General features: G+C 39.4%; 1 non-coding gene across 1 annotated transcript; it reads left to right on the top strand.

The window, feature by feature from the left end:
* The first annotated feature begins 741 nt into the window (after positions 1–741).
* On the top strand, positions 742–847 carry LOC129656658 (U6 spliceosomal RNA). The gene has a single exon (XR_008716448.1). It is a non-coding gene; the product is annotated as a U6 spliceosomal RNA (small nuclear RNA).
* The last annotated feature ends 6,715 nt before the right edge of the window (positions 848–7,562 follow it).

Genomic DNA, 7,562 nt, shown 5'->3' with positions numbered 1-7,562 from the left:
ATTTACCAAGTAGCAAAGCTGGGTTTCCCAGGTGGCTCAGTGGTAAAGAATTGGATCCCTGGGTAAAGAAGATCCCCTGCAGAAGGAAATGGCAACCCACTGCAGTATTCTGCCTGGGAAATCCTACGGACAGAGGAGTCTGGCAGGCTACAGTCCATGGGGTCGCAAAAGAGTCAGACATGTCTTAGTAACTAAACAACTACAACAAGTAGCAAAGCTAGCTATCATCTACAGAGCAAAGTGAGAAGTTTTTTCACTAATAAAGACTTCACAAGTCTGTTAGTCAATGATCTTAGCTGCAACCAAGAGAAATCTATTCTGATTCATTTAAGCAGAAAAAGTACTTATGGAAAGTATACTGGACTTTCCACAGAATTTTGGTAAATGTGGAGAAACAGACTTGTGCAGAAGCACAGGAAGTCAGGCAGTAGCAAGACGCCCAGCCTGAATGCTGTCACAGAGCTGGTCTAGTAAAGACACTGGTCACTAGGTGCTACAGTGCACATCGCAGCTGCCACCGCCTGGAGGACCAGCCCTGGACACTGGATGCTGCCCCTGGAACTACCGCCATAGCTGCCCTTGGAAACATACCACTACTGCTGCCTCTATCACAATCTCCCTATCTGCTTCTGTTGCAGTCTTTGCATCTGCTTCTATCAATAGCTGCTGTCTGAATGGCTACAGTATTTGATTGGTTGATCTTCAGTCAACTATGGGGCTTCCCAAGTGGCACAGTAGAGAATCTTCCTTCGGCAGCACATATACTACAATTGGAACCATACAGAGAAGATTAGCATGGCCCCTGTGCAAGGATGACAGGCAAATTCTGAAGCGGTTCCCCTCTCCTCAACCTGGGGTGGGTGGGAGCCGGGTGAGGCGGGGAAGAGAATGGAGCTTCCCGCATAGCTCAGGTGGCAAAGAATGCACCTGCAATGCAGGAGACCCTGGTTTGATTCCTGGGTTGGGAAGATCCCCTGGAGAAGGGAAAGGCTACCCACTCTAGTGTTCTGGCCTGGAGAGTTCCACAGACTATACCTATGGGGTTGCAAAGAGTCAGACACGATTGAATGACTTTCACTTTCACTTGCCAATGAAGGAGATGCAAGAGACATGGGTTTAATCCCTGATTCAGGAAGATACCATGGGAGTAGGAAAGGGCAAACTGCTCCAATATTCTTGCCTGAAAAACTCCACGAACAGAGGAGCCTGGTGGATTAGAGTCCATGGGGTTGCAAAGGGCTAGATATGATTGAGTGACTGGGGACACATACACACAGGTAAACCATACATACTCTGCTTCAAGAATCTGGAATAATGTTCATCTAGTCAGTTAGCTTTCTAAAATGGGAATCAGGCTCCATCTTCCATAAAGACCAAAAATTGTACACATAGCCTAAGGATTCACACACATAGGAAGTAGGAAATTCACACAGCTCAGGAAAGGAGACCAGATACTAGGAAGACAAAAATATGGAAACAAAATCTATTGCAAGAAATGGCAAATACAGAAGCCAAGACCAAAAATTGTCTCCAATAAGTAGTGCCTTATTCCAGAACATTTTATTCCAGTGCAAACCTACTAGAAAAATGGTGACAGGCGCTACACACACACAGATAAAGAGAAACTAAAAGAAAAGAAATTCAGAATGAAAATAATTCCTTTAACTGAGGATTTGCATTAATTCCTTAAGGAGAAATCAGACATTTGTATGTGAATCCCTTCATCTTTTAAGATCCAGTCCACGGCTGGCTTGTGCACAGTACATCCACCTTCACCTCACCTGCTGAGCCGTGCAGATACTGGTAATCAAGAATCTTGTTTTTTCAGACTTTTGGACACAGTGGCAGAAGGAGAGGATGGGATGATTTGAAAGAATATCATTAAAACATGTACATTACCATATGTAAAATATTGGGAGCTTTATGTATGACACAGGGAACCACAAAGTCGGTGCTCTGTGACAACCTGGAAGGATAGTGTGGGGAGGGATGTGGGAGAGGGGTTCAGGAGGGAAGGGACATATGCATGCCCATGGCCTATTCATGTTGATGTATGGCAGAGGCCATCACAATATTGTAACTATGCTGCAATTAAAATTAATTGATTAATTATTTTAAAAAAGAATCAGTTCTTCCATGTTGAACCCAAACTTGACTTCAGATTTCTTCTCACCACAATGTTACCAATTGCTAACGAGTTGGTTGAAATTCATTTTCCTATGTCAAGGTACCTATTAAGGAAAATGCCTATTTTTCCCCAAGAAAGTAAATTTGATATCATAGATATACACTTGGTGGGGGGACCTCAGATAATTACTACCATTGAGATTCTTACTGCTTTCAGCAGTGTGCAGAAGGAGCTATGTAACACTCTTTAGACAATTTTATTTAACAAGACTTCTTTCTTTCCTTGTTGAAGAGATTCTGCTATTTTATACATTAGCAAATGATTCATCGTATTATATTTTTTAAAATCATAGTACTTTCTCAAATACAAGATCAGGAAGTCTTTTTGTTTTGGCTGTTCTGGGTCTTCATCGCAGCCCACGGACTCACTAGACATGGAATGTGAACTTAGCTGCCCTGAGACATGTCCAATCTTAGTTGCCAGACAAGGGATCAGAGCTGTATACTCTAAGTTGAAAGGCAGATTCTTAGCAACTGGACCATGAGGAAAGTCCCGGGAAGTCTTACATTTCTTAATGTCTGTCTGTAGGGAATAGCGCCATCCTCTATACAGTGTCCTGCATTTATCTATATGATATAGATATAGACTAAGCAAATATGTATATAGGTATTAATATCCTTTTAAAAGTTCACATTTTGCTATTTATGGCACCCCACTCCAGTGCTCTTGCCTGGAAAATCCCATGGACGGAAGAGCTTGGTAGGCTGCAGTCATGGGGTCGCTAAGAGTCGGACACGACTGAGCGACCTCACTTTCACTTTTCACTTTCCTGCATTGGAGAAGGAAATGGCAACCCACTCCAGTGTTCTTGCCTGGAGAATCCCAGGGACGGTGGGCTGCCGTCTATGGGGTCACACAGAGTCGGACATGACTGAAATGACTTAGCAGCAGCAGCAGCAGCAGCTTTCCTTTTACTCCATCTGTTTTGATAATTACTCATTGTAAGAGATGGGCATTAGGAGAAAAATCTTTTCCCATATGTAAAATTTTACAAGCTGCTACCACCTCCAGATAACATGGAATGAATCTCTTTGAGTAAGAGCTCCGAAAGCCAAATGCAGTGACAGGTTGATAGAGTGCAACATTTGTATTACCCACAAAAGGCAAAGTCTGAACGTGTTGATACAGTGTCAGAGTAGATTTAATGATCACTATGAAAAGTTGTAGGGGAATTCAAAGGGGAAGCTTTTTATAACAGATCACTAGAATGTTCATGCTACCAAAATGAAGGCAAGTTTCTTTGTTAACCAAGCACAGTTTTCCTAGGTCGTTAATTCACTTGAACATGGTAATCTTAAAACATAAATTGAGTAATAGAAATGTCAGCATTTTTTCAAACTCATTGATTGAGAACATGAGAACTTGTTCTTCTCTTTTTGAATAGTGTATAAACCATGGTCACAGGATGGCTGTCACACCTTCATTCATGTCATCTGCACCAAGGGAAAGAGTAATGGGAAATCGTGATGGGAAAAAACGTGCACACAAGTTTAGTCTGGTCGATATTTTATTAGGTGAGAAAAGTTTTCCATACCTCCCACCTGGTACCGTATTTCCACATTAATAACCGTAACTATGTTACAGGGCTATTCATAGCTTCAAGGACAGGTAGGCTAGGAAATTGAGGTTTTAGGTGAAACACTGCTACCCAAAAATAAATTAAAGGAGAACTTTAAAAGAAAGATTACTGTGAACACAAACGAGATACAGAACAATTATAACATCCCAGAGAATTCCCTTCTGCTGACCCTTTAGAGTCAGACCCTCCCCTCTCACTAACTTCTGGTACCCACCTTTTTTAGAGGGCCATGTCCGTGGAATTATACTTTTTGGGATCTACTTAGATTGATTCATTCACTTAACACAATATCTTTGCGCTCTACCCATGTTGTTTTATATATTAATAGCTTTTATGACTGAGTACTATTCCATTGTATGAATTAAGGACAGTTTATCAATTAAAGAGATGAAGCAAAACTACCCCCATGTTGAGGGGCCTGTTCACTGTATTGAGCTGAGTGTTATGTACTTCCTACAATAATTTTTAAATGAGAAATGATAAGGAAATGGATCACGTTTTGTTTCTTCATTCATCAATATTCATAAAATTAATTAAATTATTTAAATTTGTCTGATCATAAAAACGAAGAAAGCTTTTGCCTATAATAGCTAATATATAAATGGATAATCTCATCAATAAATGGCATAGTAATAAAATATATTTTGCCTTTGTCCAATCAATTAACTATTTGGATCAGTTTTTAATTAAAAATAATGTACTTTATAGATAAATGAACAAGAAAGCAAGGAACACAGATTTCAGTTGGCAACATTGTAAAAATTTAGACCTATAGATAATCATCATCCTGAAACAATATTGATATGTGATTAATGACAAAACTCTTTTCATTCCACCTAATGGCATTCAAGATTGTATATAGGTGTTTTAGTGTAAACTGGCCTAGATTGCGGAGAAGGCAACGGTGCCCCCCTCCAGCACTCTTGCCCGGAAAATCCCATGGACAGAGGAGCCTGGTAGGCTGCAGTCCATGGGGTCGCGAAGAGTTGGACACGACTGAGCGACTTCACTTTCATTTTTCACTTTCATGCACTGGAGAAGGAAATGGCAACCCACTCCAGTGTTCTTGCCTGGAGAATCCCAGGGACGGGGGAGCCTGGTGGGCTGCCGTCTATGGGGTCGCACAAAGTCAGACACGACTGAAGCGACAGCAGCAGCAGCAGCAGGCCTAGATTGGTTTTCTTTACTTGAAAATTTTAAAATGCTAAAATATTCATATTTAAAAGGCTTTTTTTTGCTTCTTAAAATCATTATCAGCTTTATTAGATAAAACTGATAAAATCTGACTGCACAAATACAATATTTTGGGCTTCCCTGGTGGCTCAAGAAAAGCACATAGGATAATGGAAGATTTAAACATATAATTCATAATGCATAGTATATATAACTCATGGGTTTCTCCAGTGGCTCAGCAACAAAGAAGTTACCTGCAATGCAAGAGATGTGGCCTATAATTCAGGAGACATGAGTTTGATCCCTGGATCAGGAAGATCCCCTGGAGAAGAAAATGGCAACCCACTCCACTTTGCTGCAGCTGCTGCTGCTAAGTCGCTTCAGTCCTGTCCAACTCTGTGCGACCCCATGGACTGCAGCCTACCAGGCTCCTCTGTCCATGGGATTTGCCAGGCAAGAGTACTGGAGTGGGTTGCCATTGCCTTCTCCGCATTCCAGTATTCTTGCCTGGAAAATCCCATGGACGGAGGAGGCTGGCAGGCTACAGTCTGTGGGGTTGCAAAAGAGTTGGTATATGTCTCGGAAACTAAACAACAAAAACAACAAATACAGTATATTACATACATACAAAATACAGCACATATTTTAAATACATAAGTTGGTAAGTAAAGATGATATATACACCCATGAAACCATTATCATTATCAAGATAATGAACAAATCCATCAACTTAATTTTTCTCATGCCCTTTATGTAAAACTTCTTCCCCTTGCCACTTCCCTCTCCCATGCTTCAGCAAGGACTGATCTGCTATATATTATTTCACTATATATTATTTTTTGTGTTCTAGAAATATATAAATAAATAAACCAAAATAGGATATAGTCCTTTTAGGGGTTGTGACTTCTTCTGCTTGGCATAATTGAGATTCATCTGTGCTGCTAGGTTTATAGTTTATGCCTTCTTGCTGCTGAGGAGTTTTATGTTATATAAATATGCAATGACTTGCTTATCATTCACTTCTTTCTCTATCTCTCTTTTCATTTCTATTAGGTATAACTGACAACAAATCTTTCATCACATCTGACTTTGTTTCCAGATCTTTAAATATCCTCATATCACTTACTCGTATCAATTTGTGTCTTAGTTAAAGCACTTTGGTTTTAAGTAATAAATGATACAAATTTACACCAAAAGGAAAATTAATTATTAAGACATAGACTTTAAAATGTAACCCATAGCCAGAAGACTGAAGCTTGCTTTCACAAAGAAATGGAATCGGAAATTGGAAAACTACCAAAAAACAAGGCAGCTTTACTCTCATTCTTCTTCTTTCCTAGAATATCAAATTTCTCTGATTTGCTTCAGAAATACCTGCCCATGATTTCCTTAATTCCTAAATATACCTATCCTCAGTTCAGGCGATATTCAGAGACTAATTTGTATTTCTTAACACCAATTCCAAATCTCCATTGTCATGAACTGACAGAATCACCTTGAATCAGACATCCTGGTATAATTAACTGGTCAAAAGAAAAAATTACAGAAAGGAGGTATGGCTTCTTAGGTTTGCTTCTACAGGTTCTGCTTGTTCAAATGACTCAAATATGAGGTTATTGCTTATATTAAGTTGCACAATCCTTGAGTGTAGGAACACTCAGTTTGGAATACTCAAATCAGATGAGGACATAGAAACAGCACAATAACCCTTTGTTGAATAAATAAACGTTAACAACTAGCAGTATTGAGAACCAATATGTACTAGGTGTAGTACTGACTACCTTATGTAAAATGACTTAGTTATTCCTAGCAACAATCCTGTGAACAATGCACTCGAAGTATTTCCATCTTACAGAAGCAGAAACTGAGTCTCAGAGAAAAAGTAACTCCCCAAGCTTTTACATTTACTAAGAAATGAATTTGAATCCAAGGATCTGACTCCAAAATATGATTATACACTAAACAAAACATTCTGCACCAAGTAATTCCAGGTTTCACAGGAATCACGAGCATCTCAACTTAGTGGGCATTTTATCACACTGCCTCTTCAGTATCATTTTTATCAGTATTAGTAGTCTTGGTTAAAGTACAGTTTTTTGGTTTTTTTTTTTTTTTTTGCTTAAAAATGAGCCAAATGAGAAAAAAGAAACATTTGTGAGAATATATACCTACAGTTACTTATATAGGGCTTGACATACTGTCTTTCTCTGGTGAAATAAATTTTATAAGGTATACCATGATGTTTATTTAAGTTATATGCAGAGTACATCATGAGAAACGCTCAGCTGGAGGAAGCACAAGCTGGAATCAAGATTGCTGGGAGAAATATAAAAACCTCAGATATGCAGATGACACCACCCTTATGGCAGAAAGTGAAGAGGAGATAAAAAGCCTCTTGATGAAAGTGAAAGTGGAGAGTGAAAAAGTTGGCTTAAAGCTCAACATTCAGAAAACGAAGATCATGGCATCTGGTCCCATCACTTCATGGCAAATAGATGGGGAAACAGTGGAAACAGTACCAGACTTTATTTTTCTGGGCTCCAAAATCACTGCAGATGGTGACTGCAGCCATAAAATTAAAAGACCTTACTCCTTGAAAGGAAAGTTATGACCAACCTAGAT

The sequence above is a fragment of the Bubalus kerabau genome, chromosome 6 (genome assembly GCF_029407905.1).
Source record: "Bubalus kerabau isolate K-KA32 ecotype Philippines breed swamp buffalo chromosome 6, PCC_UOA_SB_1v2, whole genome shotgun sequence".
Classification (NCBI taxonomy): Eukaryota; Metazoa; Chordata; class Mammalia; order Artiodactyla; family Bovidae; genus Bubalus; species Bubalus kerabau.
This window is presented reverse-complemented; position numbering and strand designations above follow the sequence as displayed.